The following is a 23177-nucleotide window of genomic DNA, read 5'->3' as shown; positions in this document are numbered from 1 at the left end:
TCTAACAATTTTAAAGGGATACCAATTCTACACAATCTCTTCCAGAAAACAGCAGAGAACTAATCCAAACCAATTCTATGAAGTCCGGATTACTTAATATTCAGTTCAGTTTAGTTGCTCAGTCGTGTCCAACTCTTTGAGACCCCGTGGATTGCAGCAAGCCAGGTATCCTTGTCCATCAGCAACTCCCAGAGTTTACTCAAACTCGTGTCCATTGAGTTGCTGATGCCATCCAACCGTCTCATCCTCTGTGGTCCCCCATCTCCTCCTGTCCCCCAATCCCTCCCAGCATCAGTCTTTTCAAATGAGTCAACTCTTCACATGAGGTGGCCAAAGTATTGGAGTTACAGCTTTAGCATCATTCCTTCCAAAGAACACCCAGGACTGATCTCCTTTAGAATGGACTGGTTGCATCTCCTTGCAGTCCAAGGGACTCTCAAGCGTCTTCTCCAACAGCACAGTTCAAAAGCATCAATTCTTTGGTGCTCCAAAAATCAAGACACTGTGGTATTGGTGGTGAAATAGGCACAAAGATCAACAAGACAGAATAGAGAACCCAAATATAAATCTATACAAGGACAGATAACTGATTTTTGAGGAAGAAGCAAAAGCAGTTCAATGGTGGAAGGACAGATAGCCTTCCCAACAAATGGTGCTTAAGCTATTGGATATTCACAGGCAAAAAAATGAAACTCACTTGATACAAATTAACTCAAAATTGATCATAGATTTAAATGTGAGACATAAAGCTATAAAACTTCAGAGAATTTGCAGACCCACTGAAGAATTCTTAGAAACGACACCAAAAATGCAGTCCCTAAAAGGAAAAAAACTTGGTAAACTGGACTTTGTCAAAATTTAAGACTTCTAGCCTCCTAGACTTTGTTAAAAGGCTGAAAAAGCAAGCTATAGACTAGAATAAACTATTTACAAACTATATTTCCAACAAAGGATTTGTATCTAGAATCTATAAAGAACTCTCAAAGCTCAAAAGTAAAAAGCAATTCAACTGAAAATGAACAATAGACATGAACAGACATTTTATCAAAGAAGATACATGAATGGCACATGAAGATGTTCAATATTATTAGTCATAAGGGAAATGCAAATTGAAATCATGTAAGATATCACATCATCTGAGAAAAGCTGAATAAAAAATAGTGAAAATACCAAACGGTGGTAAGAATGCTGAGAACATACGTCTCTCATACACTGCTGGTAGAATGTAAAATGGTAGAACTTCTATGGAAAATAGCTGAGTAGTTTCTTAAAAATTCAAATACATGCTTATCCTGCAACCCAGCAATCACACTCCTGGGCATTTATTTACATGAAAGGAAAATTTACGTCTGCACAGAAACCTGTACATGAATGTTCAGAGCAGCTTTACTTGCAATAGCAAAAAGCTGGAAACAACTCAGTATCCTTCAGTGAACGATTAAACAAACTGCAGAACATCTCTGTAACGGAATACTTCTCAGCAATTAAAAACAGTCACTACTGGTTCATGAAGCAACTTGGATGGGTCTCAAGGTATTATGCTAAACGAAAAAAGTCAATCTCAAAAGATTATACACTGTATGAATCTATTTATATAACATTCTTGACAAAATTATAGGGACAGAAAACAAATTAGTGGTTGCCTGGGAACAGGAAAGAGTGGTAGGGAGAAAGGAAGCACAAGAAAGATGTGGTGATAAAAACAGTTCTGTATCATTTTGGGGTTTTGTTTTCTTTTTGCCACGCTGGGGGTCTTGTGGGATCTCAGTTCCCCAACCAGGGATCTGAACTCGTGCCCCCTGCAGTGGAAGCACAGAATCCTAACCACTGGACTGCCAGGGAATTTCCACAGTATCTTAACCAAAGTGATGGCTCCATGAACTTATACATGTGATACAAATGCAAAGACAATAAAAATACATGGACATGTGCATATACAGACACAAAAATGAGTACATGTAAAAACGGGTGAAATATGATAACGGGCTAAAGAGTATACCTATGATAACTTTCCTTTTTTTTTTTTAGATCACCTGTGCCTTTAAAACTTTTTATTTATTTATTTGGCTGTGCTGGGTCTTCACTGCTGAGTGCAGGCTTTCTCTAGCTGCAGTGAGTGGGGGCTACTCTCTGGTTGCAGTGTGCGGGCTTCTCATTGCAGCGGCTTCTCTTGTTGCAGAACACAGACTCTAGGGAATAGAGGCTTCAGTAGTTGTGGTACCTGGGCTCAGCTGTCCCGAAGCATGTGGGATCTTCCTGGATCAGGGATCAAACTGGTGCCCCTAGTATCAAACTGGCAGGAGGATGCTTAACCACTTGACCACTAGGGAAGTCCAAGGTCCCAGTTTTGATACTAATGGCTACATAAGATAGCAAGGCACAGTTCCCCAGCCCCCTGCCCCCAGTGAAACTAGCTACAGTATATAGAATTTCTACACTCCTTTAATTTCCTGAGCTGCTGCTGTTGCTAAGTCGCTTCAGTCGCATCCAACCCTGTGCGACCCCATAGATGGCAGCTCACCAGACTCCCCTGTCCCTGGGATTCTCCAGGCAAGAACACTGGAGTGGGTTGCCATTTCCTTCTCCAATGCATGAAAGGGAAAAGTGAAAGTGAGGTCGCTCAGTCGTGTCTGACTCTTGGCCAGCCCATGGCCTGCAGCCTACCAGGCTCCTCCATCCATGGGATTTTCCAGGCAAGAGTACTGGAGTGGGTTGCCATTGCCTTCTCCCTGTGAGTCTATAACTATTTTCAAGTTTAGGGATTCCCTGGTGGTCCAGTGGTTAAGAATCCACCTTGTAATGCAAGGGACACCAGTTCAATCCCTGGTCTGGGAAGATCCCACATGCCACAGGGCAACTGAGCCAGTGGGCCACAACTAGTGAGCCCGAGCTCTGGAGCCTGCAAGTTGCAACTATTAAGCCCACGCTCCATGACTACTGAAGCCTATGCACTTTCCAGCCTGTGCCCTGAAACAAGAGAAGCCCCTGCAACGGAGAAGCTCTTAAACCACAACTAGAGAAAGACTGTGCACAGCAACAAAGACCCAGTGCCACCAAAAAAAAAAAAAAAATTCAAAGCTTAAAAATGCATTATATTCACATGCTGATGTATGTACAGACATCATACATACAAGCATATGTATGCCTTAAGTAAGTCTCAAACTTGCTTAGTCCTCAACTATACAATACCAACTAATCTGATATTGATATGTTACCATGTTAGTAAAACCTGCATTTGTGAGCCCCATCATGAATTATAAAACTGACTTGAATCACCATTTTGTGCTGTTTGCACTGAGTATAAGGCTTTAAGTGTATGCTTCTGTCACTCACTAGCTCTAAGTATCTTGTGCTGTGGCTCAGCTAGCATTGACGGACACTCACTACAGGCTGGGCAGTGCTGTAAGTGCTTCACACACCTAACTTAATCTTCTCAACAATCCCATAAGGCAGGTACTATCATTAGTCATACCATTTGATAATAAATGTGAAGAAAAGAAGACACAGAAAGCTAAGTAGCTCGCCAAAGATCACAGAGCTACAAAGACAGTCCCAAGAGTTCAACCTTGGCATTCTTGTCCAGAGCCCTTGAGCTTATTAACCAGTTTGTTCTCTGTAACCTCTCTAAATTTCAGCTTTTCCTCTATAAAGTGGTGTTAATATATATAGAAGTATTAAGGAGATCAAACCAGTCCAGTCAATCCTAAAGGGAATCAACCCTGAATATTCACTGCAAGGACTGATGCTGAAGCTCCAATACTTTGGCCACCTGATGTGAAGAGCCGACTCACTAGAAAAGACCCTGATGCTGGGAAAGACTGAGGGCAGGAGGACAAGGAGATGACAGAGGATGAGATGACTGGATGGCATCACAGACTCAATGGAGATGAGTTTGAGCAAATTCCGGGAGATGGTGAAGAACAGGGAAGCCTGGCATGCTGCGGTCCATGGGGTTGCAAAGAGTCAGACACAACTTAGCGACCGAACAACAACAACATATACAAATAAGAATATATAAAATAGGATACAGCTCCTAGTAAATGACAGCTTAAAAACAGATTAGGAAAGAGTTACAAATTAATAAACCTGCAGAAGGCCTATTTGATGGGCACCAGGAACCCTGCTCAATTCCCTGTGCTCAATCAACTACTAAGTGAAAAAGTCAATTGTCAACTGGAATGGTGTTTTTAAGAAGCAAAATAAAACATGCATTAAAATCTAAATCACAATTCTGGGTGAAAGAAACCAGACATAAAAAAGTACATTCATATAAAACTCTAGAAAATGAACACACTAATCCACAGTGACAGAAAGCCAATCAGTGGCTGTTTCTGCAGGGAGTCAACTCAGAGGGGTGGACTACAATGGTCACAGGAAGTTTTTGCAGCGTAGTAGTGTCAGTTGCCTGGAGAATCCCAGGGACGGGGAAGCCTGGTGGGCTGCCGTCGATGGGGTCGCACAGAGTCGCACATGACTGAAGCGACCTAGCAGCAGCAGCAGTGTTAGTCGCTCAGTAGTGTTGGACTCTGTGCGACCCCACGGACTGCGGCTCACCAGGCTCCTCTGTCCATGGGATTCTCCACGCAACAATAGTGGAGTGGATTGCCATTCCCTTCTCCAGAGGATCTTCCCAATCCAGGAATCGAACCTGGGTCTCCTGCATTGCAGGCAGATTCTTTAGTGTCTGAGCCACAGGGAAGATCCCTAGGAAGCTTTTGAGGTGATGGAAATGTATGATATCTTGATAGTGATGATGGTTTCACAGATATATACTTCTGTCAAAACTCAAGCTGAACACTGTTCAATGGGTACAGTTAACTGTATACAAATCATACCTCAATACAATTATGTCAAAACAAAAAACATTAATATTTTTCAAATAAGCAAACTGCCCTGATTAGAACTCTTCACAATTTTTAACTTCATCAAAGTAAAAATTAAATGTTAGCCAGCATACTGCCAAGTTGAGAATATATATAAGGAACACAGACTCTCAAAGCTCTATAAAGGAGGAAAAAAGAATCTTCAGCTGATAAAGTTTTTAGAAGATTCTTACTGAGTACTCCCCTAAGCAGCAGCACTTTTATTCACTAAATTAAGACCAGGGTATATGAAGTTTACAAACTCAAAAATAACTTTCTAATATTAAATTTCTGGTTTCTTCAACAAAGGTGCAAGACAGGGAACCTTCTATTTTTTGTTCAAAGTCAAATCAACCCAGCCTTTGTGCTCCTATTCTCTTTCTTCTTTGAAATTTCCATTCCTGTTACCATAGGAACCTGCTAGCTGACAAGCCTTCAAGCATAGCAACAGCCCAAGCTTAGCAAGGAGTGTGAAAGGGGAACAGAGTCAAAGGCCAAAATTTGACTTGTGAGATTCAGAATTCCAATCTCTGTCACTCTACAAAGGGTCTGAGAACCACAGAAACTGTATCCTACTGGGTTTGGGAATGTTATGACTAAATTTACTAAATGTGAAACCAAATGTGGAACGGCCTTGAAAATTCAAAAATGGTATTCATTCTATTTTAGATCCAAATTAGAGTAAGAAATTATTTTAAACAATTTTTTAGAATAATTTTAAGTGACATAAAATAAGACCTTTGAAAACATTTTTGTAAGAATAAAATTCTAAAGAGAAAAGGTCTAAAACTTTAAGAATTACTTTATATAGAATATATAAACAATTCTGTTTGTAAAAAAGCTTTAGTCCCATAGATTTGCTTTTCTTTTACAAATTTATTTTGTTAATGTCTTATGACAGCATATTAAATACTTTCCAATATTAGTTCAGTGAGCTAGTATGCAGAAATATGACTTTATCACAGGAGTATATTTATCTTAAGTCAAAGGGGAGCTCCTGGAGCAGCCCATAAAATCTGACTTTTCTTCAGGAAGTACTTTTAACATTTCAAGTATCATGAATGGTTGTGAATTATAGTCTGACTCAAAAGATAAAACTTTACAAACCAAATTCATCACAATTAATACTTTACAATAAGCATTTTAAGGCGTTCTTTTAAAGTGATCTAAAATGCAAGATAATCAATTAAAATTTTAAAAGCTTATTTTTTCTTCAAGTCAGAAATCACTAAATGCAATTAATTCTCCACTACTTGTGTATTTTCCACACTTTTCGATTCAGAAGTTTCCTAATTCCTGGCTGCTTTCCCTATCACACAATAGGCTCTTCAATCCACTTCACCGGGCTGTTGTTTGCTTAGGGAAAACCACCGTAATAATACTAACCCAAATAGAAGATAATAAGTCAGTCTGCTGGATAATGCACGTATCCTAAAAATATAAGCCATGAGTTTAAAGAATAAATACAATCAAAGAAATTTCATTTCCTCAAATGCCTATCCACAAAATGTTAATCACGGGTACAAAGAGGTATTAAATTATAGTATCCTCTTAAAAACAAAACAACAGAAAACTCTGTCTTTCAAGGTCAATTCAAACATCATCTGCAACTGATCCTTTCCACACATGATCCTTTTCTTTCTCTTTGAATCCTCTCAGCACTATATGCCTATTTATGGCATTTACCAAGTTCTTCCTTAAGTTTCAGTCATTCAGATAAAAACATATTTAATAAAAGTTACTAAGTCTTAGACACTGCAACTGGGAGCTAGACAAAAAAGGACAGCTGGGATTTTTAAAAATAAAGTTTCTGTACTAATTTTACTATTTTAAAAATACAATGTGTTTCTTACAAAAAAAAAAAAAAAAAAAAACCCCAGAAAACACAAACATTAAATGAAAAACACAGAAAACACAATAAACTGTGCTAATTCAAGAACAATCACTGTTGGTCTTGACAAAAATCTTTCCAGATCACTTACACTACATGAACATTAATACACTTCTTTTCTTCAACAAAAACAGGATGATACCATATATAGTATTTTACTATCTCTTCCTATTTTTTTCCTATTAATGAATGTATCAGATTTGGCTTCCCTGGTGGCTCAGTAGTAAAGAATCCACCTGCCAAGCAGGAGACTCTGGTTCACTCCCTGGCTCAGGGAGATTCCCTGGAGGAGGAAATGGCAAAGCCACTCCAGTATTCTTGCCTGGGAAATCCCACTGACAGAGAAGCCTGGAGGGATCCATCAAGTATAACCATTAGAATTTGACAGGCAAAGATGGAGATGAGATGATTCTTTAGGCAGAAAGAGAATGAGAGGTCTAGAGATAAGAAAGCGGGTTTGTTTTAGTCCTTTACTTTACTATACTACTTACAAGTGTAAACACATACTGTCGAAAGCTTCAAGTCACTTTGACCTTTCCCTGCTCCAAAAAAAAAAAAAAAAAGGGGGCCAAGTAAAACACTGGTGTTCACAGAAAAGTGGTATCTCTGGTACTCCTGTCAGGACTACCATTACTAACCCCAACAAACTCACAGCTACTTACAATTCCAGGAGATCATGTGCTTGGGTACAGCTCTACAACCTCTACACGACTAACCACCTCTTCTGGAATTCACAGTTTATGAAGTTCATTAACTCACTCAAACATTTATTTAGCAGTTACCTATGACTGGTTCCAAATAGGAAAGGAGTTCGTCAAGGGTGTTTATTGTCACCCGGTTTATTTAACTTCTATGCAGAGTACATCATGAGAAACGCTGGCCTGGAAGACACACAAGCTGGAATCAAGATTGCCGGGAGAAATATCAATAACCTCAGATATGCAGATGACACCACCCTTATGGCAGAAAGTGAAGAGGAACTAAAAAGCCTCTTGATGAGAGTGAAAGAGGAGAGTGAAAAAGTTGGCTTAAAGCTCAACATTCAGAAAACGAAGATCATGGCATCGGGTCCCAACACTTCATGGGAAATAGATGGGGAAACAGTGTCAGACTTTATTTTTCTGGGCTCCAAAATCACTGCAGATGATGACTGCAGCCATGAAATTAAAAGACACTTACTCCTTGGAAGGAAAGTTATGACCAACCTAGATAGCATATTCAAAAGCAGAGACATTACTTTACCAACAAATGTTCGTCCAGTCAAGGCTATGGTTTTTCCTGTGGTCATGTATGGATGTGAGAGTTGGACTGTGAAGAAAGCTGAGCACTGAAGAATTGATGCTTTTGAACTGTGGTGTTGGAGAAGATTCTTCAGAGTCCCTTGGACTACAAGGAGATCCAACCAGTCCATTCTAAAGGAGATCAGCCCTGGGATCTCATTTTTTTTTTTTTTTTTAACACAGAAAGAGTTTTTTTTTTTTTTTTTTAATTCCAAAAATCATTTACTTTGTTGCAAGTATAGGAGTCAATGCACATTTTGCCATTTAAGAGGAAAGAACGTGTGGATATCTGAGGGAACATATTTGTGGCTTGTTTCCATGATATCTCAGAACTCCCTACCCTGCCTGCCTAAAGATCAGCCCTGGGATTTCTTTGGAAGGAATGATGCTAAAGCTGAAACTCCAGTACTTTGGCCACCTCATGCGAAGAGTTGACTCATTGGAAAAGACTGATGCTGGGAGGGATTGGGGGCAGGAGGAGAAGGGGATGACAGAGGATGAGATGGCTGGATGGCATCACTGATTCGATGGACATGAGTCTGAGTGAACTCCCGGAGTTGGTGATGGACAGGGAGGCCTGGTGTGCTGTGGTTCATGGGGTCGCAAAGAGTCGCACGCGACTGAGCGACTGATCTGACCTCATCTGATCTGATGTGTTAGGTACTATGTTACCTGCTGGCCCTACAAAGATGAATAAGGACCTCAATAGCAAGTTCTGCTTTCAAAAGCAAGTGTCCTGCAGTAGGACCTGAACTAAAAAATGAGGACAAGTTCGTACCCAATACAATGGCTATTATTCCAAAACAAAAACCCAGAAAATAACTAGTGTTGGTGAGGATACAGAGATACTGGAACCCTTGTGCATCGCTAGCAAAAATGTAGAATGGAGCAGCTGCTATACAAAACAGTTCGGAGGGTCCTCAAAAAATTAAACAGAATTATCATGCTATCCTAAAATTTCACTTCTGAGAATAACCAAAAAAAATTTAAAGCAATGTCTGGAACAAATATTTATACATCTGTATTCACAGCAGCTATATTCATAATAGCCAAAAAGTGGAAGGAACTCAAGCGTCTGATGCATGAATGATTAAACTAAACGTTGGGCATAAATATGCAACAAAATATTCAGTCTTAAAAAGGAAGGAAATCCTGACACTTGTTACGACATGCATGAATCTTGAAGACATTGTACAAAGTGAAATAAGCCGATCACAAAAGGACAAATATTTTATGATTTCACTTAAATGAGGTACTGGAGTAGTCAAATTCAGAGAGAAAGAAAAAAAGTAGAATGGTGTTTGCCAAAGGTTGAGGGGAGGGGAGAACAGGGAATTAGTGTTTAGTAGGTAGTGTTTCAGTTTCAGAAGCTGAAAAAGTAAAGGATAGTGGTAATGACATACCAGGGTGACTGTACTTAATGCCACTGAACTGCACACTTAAAAATGACTGGAATGGGGGACTTCCTTGGTGGTTTCATGGTTAGGACTCTGAACTGTCACTGCTGGGGACTGGGTTGAATCCCTGGTTGAGGAATTAAGATCCCACAAACTGCATGGCATGCCAAAAAGCAAACAAGAAAAGATTCAAATGGTAAGTTTTATGTTATATATATTTTGTGTACATGCATGCTAAGTCACTTCAGTCATGTCGAACTCTTTGCAACACTATGGATTGTAGCCTGTCACACTCCACTGTCCACTGGATTCTCCAGGCAAGAATACTGGATTGGGAAGCCATGCCCTCCCTCGAGGGGATCTCCCCGACCCTAGGCTCGAACCCACATCTCCTGCATTGGCAGGCAGTTTCTTTACCACTAGTGCAACATGTATATTTTGCCACAATTAAAAAAAAATTCTGAGGAATATTATCTATAAGTGCTACTATGAAATAGCCAGGATATATTGTTAAGTAAAAAAAAAAAAAAAAAAAACAAGGTAGAGAAAACAAACAGTATGACACTATACCAAAAGAGAGTGGAAGAATATATAGCTATACACAGATATTATATAGACATTTTCTACAATTACTATAACTTTTAATGGAAGGATAAACAAAAAGCTTTAAAAAAACAACTACCCCCAAGGGAAGGAAAGAATAAAGTTAGGATTCAGCTGGTAAAGAATCCAGCTGCAGACTCTAATTCAATTCCTGGGTAGGGAAGATCCCTTGGAGAAAGGATAGGCTATCCACTCCAGTATTCATGGCCTTCCCTGGTGGCTCAGATGGTAAATAATTTGCCTGAAATTCGGGAGACCTGAGTTCAATCCCTGGGTTGGGAAGATCCCCTGAAGGAGGGCATGACTACCCACTCCAGTATTCTTGCCTGCAGAATCCCCACGGACACAGGAGCCTAACAGGCTACAGTCCATTGGGTCTCAAAGAGTCAGACACAAATGAGGGACTAAGCACAAACACAGTCCAGAAACTAGACTCCTCTCAATGTACCTTGTCATATATATCAAGTTGTTAAACATGATTATAAAATAAATTTAAACAAAAAAAATATTTTTAAGTCGTTCCTCAAAATCAAAATGAAAAACAAACCTACACTGTGTATTGAGTTAAACCAAACAGAGGAGTGCTTAACTCTAAAACACAGCAATCTGACTGCACATCCTTGGTGAAATGCATCCTAAGGACATAAGAAATACAAAGAAACCTTACAGTGCTTTCAGGAATGATACTGATATTACTCTGAAATTATGTAATGTCTGTATATCATAAGGTTTCGGTATGAGAAGAAACAAAAATTCTAAAATTTTAAATAAAAACTCTCCAATAATATTTCATTACAAGTTATCAGTATAAACTCATGCTGAACTTTCTTTTTTTAAAAAAGTATTTCCTAGCTCCATCTTTGAAGAGACCTATCAATTACTAACCTAGTATCAATAAGCATAGCACCCAGAGAGCAGTCTGTAAAAATCCGTGAAAATTCCTTCCAACTAAAAGGAACCAGCGCTCACAAAAGAAACTGATAATTCAACTTCTGAGGCAGAATTTTACCAAATGAGGTTGGATCATACCAGAAAGCAAGGAAGCAGTCAGAAACCACTAGGATAGTATCAAAAACACTTAGGAGCTATCTTGAAGAGGTGCTCACTGCCAAAAGCAGAACAGACTGAGCCACAACAAAATAATAACTGCAAATGGACTGAAACACATAAAATATGATAAAAATCCATGACTTCATAATGATACTTGAAAGGAGAATGATGATATCTGAAAGGAGAAAGATCTCATTAGTCACTTTTGAAAGATTCTTATGAATCAATTTATTATCCTAAAAACTAACAAAGGAGAACAGTTGCATATTTACTGTCTTTTTTATATAAACTGAACACAAGAGTAACTCAACTGTCCAATAATCAAAATGAGGAAGTTTCTGTTGATAAAGTATTCTAGCTGAGAAACGAAGAAGGACAGAATATCACCACTTTACAAACCCCTAATAAAATTCTTGACCTAGGGAAAGATCGACGGCTGCTAAAATTATACAGAGTAACAAGCAGATATTACAGGGCCTTGGAACTATTCTTTCAAAACAAAAACAGACAGAGGAACATGGTCAAAAGCATCACAGGGATGCAAACAGCAAAATAAAGTCTGAGACAATCTGCAGGGCAAGTGTGTTACGAGAAAAAAGGAAGATGGGAAAGGGAAGGAGAAACTATAAATTAAGAAGCATATCAGTTCAGTTCAGTAGCTCAGTCATGTCCAACTCTTTGTGATCCCATGAACTGCAGCACTCCAGGCCTCGCTGCCCATCACCAACTCCCAGAGTCTACCCAAATCCATATCGATCGAGTCAATAATGTCATCCAACCATCTCATCCTTTGCCGTCCCCTTCTCCTCCTGCCCTCAATCTGTCCCAGCACCAGGGTCTTTTCCAATGAGTCAGCTCTTCGCATCAGGTGGCCAAAGTATTGGAGTTTCAACTTCAACATCAGTCCGTCCAATGAACACCTAGGACTGATCTCCTTTAGAATGGACTGGTTGCATCTCCTTGCAGTCCAAGGGACTCTCAAGAACCTTCTCCAACACCACAGTTCAAAAGCATCAATTCTTCAGCGCCCAGCTTTCTTTATAGGCCAACTCTCACATCTATACATGACCACTGGAAAAACCATAGCCTTCACTAGACAGACCTTTGTTAGCAAAGTAATGTCTCTGCTTTTTAATATGCTGTGTAAGTTGGTCATAACTTTCCTTCCAAGGAGTAAGCATCTTTTAATTTCATGGCAGCAATCACTATCTGTAGTGATTCTAGAGCCCCCAAAAATAAAGTCAGCCACTGTTTCCACTGTGTCCCCATCTCTCTGCCATGAAGTGATGGGACTGGATGCCATGATCTTCGTTTTCTACATGGTGACCTTTAAGCCAACTTTTTCACTCTCCTCTTTCACGTTCATCAAGAGGCTCTTTAATTCTTCTTCACGTTATGCCATAAGGGTGGTGTCATCTGCATATCTGAGGTTATTGATATTTCTCCCGGCAATCTTGATTGCAGCTTGTGCTTCCTCCAGCCCAGCGTTTCTCATGATGTACTCTGCATAGAAGTTAAATAAGCAGGGTGACAATATACAGCCTTGACGTACTCCTTTTCCTATTTGGAACCAGTCTGTTGTTCCATGTCCAGTTCTTCCTGACCTGCATACAGGTTTCTCAAGCAGCAGGTGAGGTGGTCTGGTATTCCCATACCTTTCAGAATTTTCCACAGTTTATTGTGATCCACACAGTCAAAGGCTTTAGCGTAGTCAATAAAGCAGAAATAGATGTTTTGCTGGAACTCTCTTGCATTTTCCATGATCCAGCGGATGTTGGCAATTTGATCTCTTGTTCTTCTGCCTTGTCTAAAACCAGCTTGAACATCTGGAAGTTCTCTTTCCACGTATTGCTGAAGCCTGGCTTGGAGAATTTTAAGCATTACTTAATTGCCAACATCCGCTGGATCATGGAAAAAGCAAGGGAGTTCCAGAAAAACATCTATTTCTGCTTTATTGACGATGCCAAAGCCTTTGACCATGTCGACCACAATAAACTGTGGGAAATTCTGAAAGAGATGGGAATACCAGACCACCTGACCTGCCTCTTGAGAAATCTGTATGCAGGTCAGGAAGCAACAGTTAGAACTGGACATGGAACAACAGACTGGTTTCAAATAGGAAAAGGAGTACGTCAAGGCTGTATGTTGTCACCCTGCTTATTTAACTTCTATGCAGAGTACATCATGAGAACTTTTGATATATATTCTAAGTTGCTTTTCAATAACATAATGAAATGAATGCTTCTAATCAGGATCACGTGAGTATGCATAGCAACAGTCCTTTTTCCTAAGAGAACCATCCTCGAAGAAGCTGTATGTTTCAGAGAGGACACAGAAGATTGAGGAAACCAGGAAATACTGACCAAATACAGCAACTGATCACATAAAGGTTAAAAGATTTTTTCCATTCTTTTTGATATTATAACTTTTACTATAGCAATCTGCAGAATCTCAGTTGAATAAAGGGAATTGGTGGATTAACTGGAGGGAACAGTCTCAGGCATCAAGGACCAGTAGAAGGTGAGGGGTCTGGCAACAGTTTTTCATGCCCTAACCCTGAGCGAAGACATTCACTTCTTTACAGAGCAATATATGTGGAAAACTAATTTCCAATTAAGTGACCTGATGACTATTTCATCAGAAAACAAAAAGGACTAGATATTTAACCCTACATTTTAATTTTTATCAATGTGTAACATCAGAAATCTGATATTCCCCAATTTACCAGTTCTCTTTTGATGATAAACAGTTCAGTCGCTCAGTCATGTCCGACTCTTTGCGACCCCGTAAATCACAGCAAGCCAGGGCTCCCTGTCCATCACCAACTCCAAGCGTTTACCCAAACTCATATCCATTGAGTTGGTGATGCCATCCAGCCACCTCATCCTCTGTCATCCCCTTCTCCTCCTGACCCCAATCCCTCCCAGAATCAGGGTCTTTTCCAGAGTCAATTCTTCGCATGAGGTAGCCAAAGTATTGGAGTTTCAGCTTCAACATCAGTCTTTCCAATGAACACCCAGGACTGACCTCCTTTAGGATGGACTGGTTGGATCTCCTTGCAGTCCAATGGACTCTGAAGAGTCTTCTCCAACACCACAGTTCAAAAGCATCAATTCTTCAGCGCTCAGCTTTCTTCACAGCCCAACTCTCACATCCATACATGACCACAGGAAAAACCATAGCCTTGAACAGACAGACCTTCGTTGGCAAAGTAATATCTCTGGTTTTTAATATAGTATCTAGGTTGGTCATAAATTTTCTTCCAAGGAGTAAGTGTCTTTTCATTTCATGGCTAAAATCACCATCTGCAGTGATTCTGGAGCCCCCCAAAATAAAGTCTGATACTGTTTCCCCATCTATTTCCCATGAAGTGATGGGACCAGATGCCATGATCTTCGTTTTCTGCATGTTGAGCTTTAAGCCAACTTTTTCACTCTCCTCTTGCACGTTCATCAAGAGGCTCTTTAATTCTTCTTCACTTTCTGCCATCAAGGTGGTGTCATCTGCATATCTGAGGTTATTGATATTTCTCCTGGCAATCTTAATTTCAGCTTGTGCTTCCTCCAGCCCAGCGTTTCTCATGATGTACTCTGCATATAAATTAAATAAGCAGGGTGACAATATACAGCTTTGACGTATTCCTTTTCCTATTTGGAACCAGTCTGTTGTCCCATGTCCAGTTCTGTTTAATTTTTATCAATGTGTAACATCAGGAATCTGATATTCCCCAATTTACCAGTTCCCTTTTGATGTTAAAAAGTAAAAGCCCCGAAAATAAGTTGAGTATTTGTCCTGAAGAGCAGCAATAAAGGGCATGCAATCTTGGAAGACTGTCTTCAGAGGCTGGCTACAAAGCCAGACCCAAAGAACTCAGGTGGGAAAAGCAAGAGATGGCAACTGTGAAGAGGAAAGAAAGCCGGCAGAATCCCAGAAGAGACAATGACAAAAGTGGGCCCTGGGGGCTTGTCAGCAAGGCCCTGCAACAAAAGATACTAGCAATTCTATTCCAATTCACACTTTCTGTACAGAAAGTGATTCCTTTCATCTTTCTCAGCTTAGATTTACTTATCTGGACACACTATACATATACATAGCATTTTGCGTTTCCAATTCACAAATTAAAGGTTGCCTCAAACACACTGGCTACAATGGGAACTGGAGGATATTCTTTTGTCTTCTTTCAGAGTTTTCCAAGACTGCATTATAAGGATTAGCACTCACTACCTCTGAAGCTTCTTCTCTCAAGGAAATCATCATCTTGTAAGAGAGCAAAGTACACACTGAGAGCATATCACTGCTCGAAGTGTTAGATTCCTTTTCCTAAAATTCATGTGGGTTTTGGCCTTTTGTTTTCCATATCTTGTTTAAAAAATAAATTCATTCTCAGCATACTGTTTTCTGGTTGCTAAAGCATCAGTTCAGTTCAGTCGCTAAGTCGTGTCCGACTCTTGGCGACCCCATGAATCGCAGCACGCCAGGCCTCCTTGTCAATCACCAACTCCCGGAGTTCACCCAGACTCACGTCCATCAAGTCAGTGATGCCATCCAGCCATCTCATCCTCTGTCATCCCCTTCTCCTCCTGCCCCCAATCCCTCACAGCATCAGAGTCTTTTCCAATGATTTAATTCTTCACATGAGGTGGCCAAAGTACTGGAATTTCAGCTTTAGCATCATTCCTTCCAAAGAAATCCCAGGGCTGATCCCTGCTCCATATTTAATTCATCAGAGAAGGCAATGGCAACCCACTCCAGTACTCTTGCCTGGAAAATCCCATGGGCGGAGGAGCCTGGTATGCTGCCGTCTATGGGGTCGCACAGAGTTGGAAATGACTGAAGTGATTTAGCAGCAGCATATTTAATTCATAGGGCCTAGATTCTTACAAATCTCTAGGTATCACTTTGCTACATTATCTCATTTTTAAAGTCCGTCTAGTCATCTACTGATTACAAAAGATAATCTAATCTTCCAGTGTGCTGAGTGATGGGGCTTAAAAAAATACAGGAAAAAACAAATAAAGTTCAAAACTAAAATGAATAGTAGGCATCAAAATCCAGTCCATCTTACAACTTATATATACTTTTAATTCTAGAGACAGCAGAAGCAGAAGATCTTTTAAAACTAAAACCGGAAAGTTAAAAGATGGCCAGAAGTGAAGTGGATTCTCTCAGTCGTTTCCGACTCTTTGTGACTCCATGGACTGTAGCCTACCAGGCCTCTCTGTCCATGGGATTTTCCAGGCAATAGTACTGGAGTGGGTTGCCATTTCTTTCAGACACTTAACCATCTGAGCCACCAGGGAAGTCCTAAAAGATGGCCAGAGTCTGGACTTTAAAAAAAAAAAAAAAAAAAAAAACCTGGTTGAAATTCCAGCCTCGTTTCCCTGTTCCATTAAAATGTGTTCAGGAAATGCTCTAATATCAAGCTCCTGATTTTTTCTTTCCCCTTTAGCATGGTTGCATGTTTTAACTATAAAATTAGTTTAATGAGATAAACTTTGAGGACCAGGATTTTTTTTTTTTTAGGCCTACTAGCCTAGTTGTTTGGAGACGGCAATGGCACCCCACTCCTGTACCCTTGCCTGGAAGATCCCATGGATGGAGGAACCTAGTAGGCTGCAGTCCATGGGGTTGCACAGAGTCAGACATGACTGAAGTGACTTAGCAGGAGCAGCAGCAGCCTAGTTGTTTTTTCTTAAACTTCATTCACAGCGAATTCCTTGGATCCCCCAAAACTGTTGCTAGTTCTCAGCGTAACAAATTGTAACTCAAAGACAGATTCATCATTTCTGATGCAACAGTCAGTTAAAACTAATTTCTACTCAAAGAGGAGCTGGTACTCTTCAAACATTCATTCCTAACCTTCTGGAAATGCCACTATTAAAAACCTTCACTTCTTTCCTTAAGACGCTGTGACCCTTCTTCTCCCAAATCTATACTGAACAATTCCTCTCATACATATTTCAAAGTTTTGCTTTTCATTTGCACTACTGCTCTTTTTGTGGGCAGCTGCAGCTTTAAATGTCTCTAATTCTAGAGATTTAGAGGTTAAAAAATGCTTGAGGCCAACACTGCTCTTCCCTGTGAAAGAAGGTAAAGATGCAGTAAGAACTGTTTCCTAGCACATGTCTCCTGAAGAAAATAAAAGTCAACAGCAGTCTAACATCAACAAACTACCATGCTCAGAATAAGTTTTCAGTATGAAATCTCACAGTTTTACTAACACTTACGAAATTTAAGTCGGGGAGAGAGATGTTTTGCCTGTCAAGTGGGCAACAGAGGACTTACAGTGAGTTTAAAACCCCCTCTCTTTGCCCAGTGATGATGCGCTCACAACACTGTGCTACACAAACAAAGAACGTGCACTTTACTATTTAGCTTCCCCGGAGAAGGCAATGGCACCCCACTCCAGTACTCTTGACTGGAGAATCCCATGGACTGAGGAGCCTGGTGCACTGCAGTCCATGGGATTGCCAAGAGTCGGACATGACTGAGCGACTTCACTTTCACTTTTCACTTTTATGCATTGGAGAAGGAAATGGCAACCCACTCCAGTGTTCTTTCCTGGAGAATCCCAGGAATTCGGTAGCCTTGTGGGCTGCTGTCTATGGGGTCGCATAGAGTCGGACACGACTGAAGCGACTTGGTGGCAGCAGCAACAAGTCTCCCTACTTCAAATATCTCAATCATGGCTGGGATCTCTCTAGAAAAATCCACCTGAATGTTCAAAGCACAAAATAAAGGTCAGAGGAATACAGTACCTAAGATGAAAAAAGGGATCAAAGAACCTAAAGTCCTTTCTTCCTCTATTAATAGGGCATTGGTAGATTTAGGAGAGATGTAGAGGCAGGGAATATTAGTGGAAGAGAAAAAGAAAAAAGAAAAAAATGGAGGAGGAGGAAAGAGAAGGTAAGACGATAGGCTTTACTAATTGTTGAGGTCCTTTAATGGACCAGACCCTGGTGGTCCAGAGTCGACGATAAGAAAGTAAAGGAGAGAAAGAGGCTGATATTCCTTGGTTTACGCAGAAAGCCAAGAAGGCCCCTGGCACGGGGCTCACTCAGTTCACGGAGGCCTCAGGCTCCCTCTCGATGTGGTGAAGGTGCACAGCACCTTCTCAAGAGGGTCTTAGAAGCCTGGGCAGAAAAGTGAATTCAGAGGGCTTCTGTGCTCCAAAGAAATAGCCTGATAGAGAAAAAGAAAGACACGGGGATAAGAGCTCTGATGGAGCAAAGGTGTTTTAATTAACATGGTGTGGGCATATAGACTGTCTTACAAGGTAGTTATTCTCAGCAAAGATAAAGATTAAAATTCCAGACTTATAAAACATAGGCGATCCATATTAAAGAGAGAGAGTTGTAAACAATCACTTTTACTGTATGGTTCAAAAGAAGGAGAGGGTACTTATCTCCGTATAGAAAATCTAATGAAGGAAATGCCTGGATTCCTCAGCCCCCGGGAGACGCTTGAGTATTTAGGAATTAATAAGGAACAGAGAATTTCTGACAGATCCAAAACAGCACACAGGAAGCCTCCTGTTAAATGCTTCCTGAAAACTAATTACCTTATTTTCCTGACAGGTTCAAAGCATTTGTGGGGAGGGGAGTAGAGGAGGAACCTCTTATTTCACTAAATAAAAGGCAACACTGTAAGAAGAACTGCATCTCAATTATCTTTTATTTTCAGCTACATCCTTGCAAGCCTGCCCACTTAAACTTTTACATCACTTTCCTATCTTATTACCTCTATGTTGTGGTTTGGTACTTCAAACAAACACTTTTTTTTTTCCCCTTCTTCTTATGGAGGAAAAAGATGGTATTGATTTGCTTAAAAGTACGGATGGGTTAAAAAAAAAAAAAAAGGAGGGAGGGAAATCATTATCTTGAGGAGTAAATGGTTCTTAACAGAACTACGGATTTATCCATCCCTTTGACTGTTAGCATGCCACTAAAGGCTTCAGAAGGCTCAAGAGGGAGGTTAACATCCCCCTTGTCAAGTGTTTGTTTCCTTGCTCCTGCGGTATTGGCTTTGCCAAGTAACCCAATTCCCGTATATAAACATTACAGGTCTCTCCAAACTACTTCTATAAAATAAGATATGGTTTGACCAATCTTATGGAGCAGTCATTTATTTCTACAGCTGCTGGTCTGCTCTGCTGCTCTGTCTGCCTACATTCAGAAGGGAACAAAAATTCAAAATTTCATTTATTCTGGGCCCAAAACCAGACCTTTTGTCCTTCCTAGATATTTTGCAACTTCGAGTTGACTCCTCTGCCTTAATTAGTGGCATATGTTTTTGTTAAGAAAAAAGAAAGAACAAACCACCCCTTATTCTCTTATTGAGGAAGGCAACTAATTCTGAAAAAGGCCTCTAGGAAGATGTTAAAATGTCTTGAAATGTTTAACAGAACCTTATTTCAGAGGCTATGGATGAACCTCCCCGAGGTACCCCAGGGCAAACACACGGAGCGTCCAAGGGGGCAGAGGGGAAAGCCTCGAGGAGGAATATGCAGACTTTGCAAAACTGATGGGAGGGAGGAGAGGGGACAACTTTCAGGACTAGAAAGAGGAAGCAGTCCAGATGCTGCGATGCCGCCTACACCCCCGCACCCAGCCCTCTGTGCATCGTCCTCTCCGCCAGCAGCTGCATGCTCCACCCCACAGCCCCCGGTGGCCCGGGAGTGCCACTCGCCCCTGCGGCGCCGACCGAGCCCCAGGGCTGGGCCGAGGGCAGCGTGCAGGGAGCGTGGGCCACACTCAACCAGGTTGCTCGGCGCAGATTCGGGACCGAGAGGGTTAATCCAGTCCGCGCACACAGTCCGCCCAGCCCCAAACCCGGGCTCCCCTGCCGGCCCGCCACCCACCCCGAGAAAGCCCGGAGACACCCCTCCACAGCACAGCGCCCAAGGCTTTTGTTTTGTCAGAGACGAGAATAACGATCCTTGAGGAGGAGGTGCCGCAGCTGCTCGTGGCTCTTTGGCACAGGCTTAGACCGAGGAGCGGGCAGCCGCAGCGGCACCTCCTAAGTCCCCACTCCCAAGTCCTTTTCCCGCTGAGCAGGACGGGAAGGGGCCTGCACGACCCGGGGCTCACCTCACACCTCAGGGCTGGGCTCCCGGGGAGCTGCGGCGCCGGCCGGGGGCGGCCAAAGGTCCCTCAGGTAAACGGAGCCAGCGAGGACCACCAGCATGCGCCTCCGAGCGACCGAGGGCTTTCGCGATGGCCGCGGCACATGCGCACGCACGTACTGCGCAGGCGCACTGCGCACGCTCGCCCGAGCGCTCCTATTTTGAGCCCAGCTTCTGGATACAAGTCTGCAGGTTTTGTTGCTCTTTACCTCGCGCCGAGGCTGATGCCTGGCCCTGTCCTGCTCCAACGGAGTCGTTCCGCGCTCTGGAAGCTTTTCTTAAATGCCCTCAGTCCCCTTTGCAAAGCTCTCCCTCCCTTCCCTGCTGAGACAGTGCAGCGACTCTCATCACTCAAGCCTGGAACGCTGTTATTGAGAGACCACCAAAACCTGTTTGAGAACCAGCGTGCCCTCTGGGAACCCAGGGATTGGAATTGATTAAGAGGTGGGTGCTGAGAGTGGTACTGGGTGCAGATAGAAGTAGTCAGCTTTCATATTGCAGAACTCCAGGCTGAAGCAGCAGAGCAGATACCCTCTTGACCGACACCCACTTTAGTCAGCAGGTGGGGCTTGAGGTTATTGGTGGCATTCCCCATCTTCTGTTCTTTGGGAAATGTTTCTTCTCTCTTTTTCTTCATAAGTGATTTTATTTTTTTCTCCATAAGCTATTCTAGAACTTAAAGATTCCTTAGAAATCATCTAAACCTAACCTCTCATTATTCAGACGCGGAAAAGAACGGTCCAGAAAGGTTAAAAAGACTTAGCCAAAGCCAGGCAGCATTTTAAGGGCTGAGTCTGGATTCACTCATTCCAAGCCAAAGCTGTTACCTTTGCCTCTATCATTTTACCTACCTTCCTTTCTCTTCCTTTCCCTCCCTTTTCAACCTAGACTTCACAGGCATCATTTTGTTCTATGGTAGCACACAGGACTTAAAGAAATACTTTGATCTTGTAGCATAGTATGACTGTACTTAATGTTCTTCAACTGTACACTTGATTAAAATGGTGTATTTTAGTATAATCTTCTGTCTGAATCTTTGCCACCCCATGTTAGGAGACTGACCAAAAACAGCTATATAATCTGTGGTTTGTCCAAACCCTTGGGACACATCTCTGTGGCATCTTTAATTATAGGCAACTATTTTATACAAAGAAAAGTGGAAGTGTTAGTCCCTCAGTCGTGTTCGACTCTTTGTGATCCAATGGACTGTAGCCCACCAGGTTCCTCTGTCCATGGACTTCTCCAGGCAAGAATACTGGAGTGGGTTGCCATTCCCTTCTCCAGGGGATCTTCCTGACCCAGGGATGGAACCCAGGTCTCCTGCATTGCAGCCAGATTCCTTACTGTTTGAGCCACCAGTGAAACAATCTGTTTTAAAGATGCTCCCTAAATGATAATAAATACTGAGCTTAGACAGTCATAAATATCGTTTGATGTCAGAAGATGAGCTATGCGAATTGCACCATAAAAGGGATCTGAAATGACATTTTCAATGTCGTTAATAAATACTAATGCAGTAATTTTTTTTTTAAATAACATTGATCCATAGGCTGATTCTTATCAAGTCATTGTGTCTTGTGGAGCCAACACTGCCTCTACTGAAGGTGAGTGAGTGAAGCACCTAAGAGCATTTATGAAAAGCAGTATAGACCTGCTTCGGGTACTTCTAGATCCCTTGTACCTTCAGATCCTCTAGAGATGTGCTGCTCTCACAGTTTTATGCAATTTACACATGGTCTTGTGAAAACTGTCAGGCATAGAACATATCTTGGCTCCTAGTGGGAGGTGGGAATGATGTAGAAATTATCGTTGAATGTATCAACATGATCACATCTCAGAAATAGACCACTGAGTGAAAGAAGCGAACTACAAAGTATGTAAATTATGATAGCTCTTTAAAACAGTCACACTGTTTACAAGGCCAAACATGTATATATAATAAGCATACAAAAGTGGACAAGTAGGCAGCACACTAAATTTTATGGCAGTGGATGCCTCTAGGCAGGCAGGGTGGGAAATGAGATCTGGGCAGCATGTAAAAGAGGCTTCAACTCTTAATCACACACAGGAAGCAAAATGTTAACATTTTTAAAAATCTCTGCAGAGAGAAAAGGGTGTTTCTTAGGCAAGTCTGTAAACTTTTCTTTATGGTTGAAATGTTCCCTTTAAAAATAATGTTGAGGGGCTTCCCTGGTGGTCCAGTAACTAAGATTTCATCCTCCCAATGCAGAGGACCTAGGTTAAATCCCTGGTCTGGGAACTAGTGCAAGACAGGGAAGCCTGGAGTGCAGCAGTTGATGGGGTTTCAGAGTCACACACGACTTAGCGACTGAAGAACAACTGGGAACTAGATCCCACAAACTGCAACTAAAGATCCAAGATCTTGTGTGCTGCAACTAAGATCCAGTGCAGCCAAATAAATATTTTTAAAAGGAATTTAAAAAAATTTTAAATGAAAGTAATGTTAAATTTTCGAGGACATTGAGCCAATGTGCTCACCGTGAACACAATGTGAAGGGCTGAACAAGGAGAGGTCCAGAGGATGCTAGTTGAGAGGATCAATGGAAGGGACCTTATTTTCAGGGATAAAAATATTCAGATCTAACAGGGATAAAGTGTCGGGCTCTCTTTAATCCCATCTTTCTTTCATTCAATGTTATAACCACCAATAGAAAGTCTTTAGGGCTTCCCTGGTAGCTCAGGAACTTCACCGAGACCCAGCACTCTCCCAGGGAGTTGTTAAAACTGGTCTCTTTCTGGATGAACCCATTTTGAAACCATCCATGTTAACCGGTAATACATGGTAATTTAGTATTGCATCTACTTACCTCCCCCAGGCCTCCACCCCTGCAAAAGTCTTTGTTTATTCATTTTACGTACAACCTGATCATAAAACATACAACCATACTTAAAACCACTGGGATGGAATTCAGACAACATAAGTTTCGATTTGGCCACTTACTGATCCTT

General features: G+C 41.4%; 1 protein-coding gene across 3 annotated transcripts in view; it reads right to left on the bottom strand.

Annotated features, from left to right (window-relative positions):
• Positions 1-23177, bottom strand: part of LOC139179644 (liprin-alpha-1-like) — a 304559-nt gene that overhangs the window by 37279 nt on the left and 244103 nt on the right. Inside the window, exon 1 of one of the 3 annotated variants that reach the window (XM_070779267.1) lies at positions 20173-20292. The exons of the other annotated variants lie outside the window; for them this stretch is intronic. The gene's annotated coding sequence lies outside the window, so the exon portion shown is untranslated. Of the gene's footprint in view, positions 1-20172; positions 20293-23177 lie in introns of those variants that run through there. 3 annotated transcript variants of the gene reach the window in all.

The sequence above is a fragment of the Bos indicus genome, chromosome 25 (genome assembly GCF_029378745.1).
Source record: "Bos indicus isolate NIAB-ARS_2022 breed Sahiwal x Tharparkar chromosome 25, NIAB-ARS_B.indTharparkar_mat_pri_1.0, whole genome shotgun sequence".
NCBI lineage: Eukaryota > Metazoa > Chordata > Mammalia > Artiodactyla > Bovidae > Bos > Bos indicus.
This window is presented reverse-complemented; position numbering and strand designations above follow the sequence as displayed.